Here is a 659-nt window from a genome sequence, read left to right on the forward strand (position 1 = left end):
GGGGAGTTGTCTTGTCCAAGAACACAATGACAGTGACTTGGATGGAAATAGATTTTAACTGTATACACCTCATTATCTTCAAATGTTAAATATTTTCAGTTTTTCCTCATGTGATGTCATGTCTTTATGTTAAAGTGCATCAGTTCTTAAAAACATGATTCCATCACTGGTACTTAAGTTGGGGAATCTTACTGCTGCACATTACCATTTATGCTAGCATAAAAAATATGCCACAAGTAGGTTTGAGATGTTTCCTTTAAATATATCAGAAGCTTGCAAAGGCATGATGGTATTTTCATGAATTATTGAAAGTTCAGATCTAATTACATTTTGATATTTTATTATAACCCTTTTCCATATATTGTGCTGTTTATGAAATGACCAACTTGAACCCTTGATCAAACTAGAACTGAACATTCTCCTGCTGGTGGATATAGTAAGACGCCTTTATTAAATTGCCACTTTCTGGAGTGTCTTGTAGTGGACAGCTACATGGAAAATATGACTAATATGAAGGGATAAAATTAACCAATTAGGTAAACCTGCTACCTTGTGTGATTTGTTCCATTAGGATTAAAAGCTTGAAAATGTTGGTATGGCATTGAGTCTAAGGTATTACTTTCAACCAGGCAGAAAAGCTATTAAAGGCTATAAGAAAG

The sequence above is a fragment of the Gambusia affinis genome, linkage group LG18 (assembly GCF_019740435.1).
Source record: "Gambusia affinis linkage group LG18, SWU_Gaff_1.0, whole genome shotgun sequence".
In the NCBI taxonomy this organism is placed as follows: domain Eukaryota; kingdom Metazoa; phylum Chordata; class Actinopteri; order Cyprinodontiformes; family Poeciliidae; genus Gambusia; species Gambusia affinis.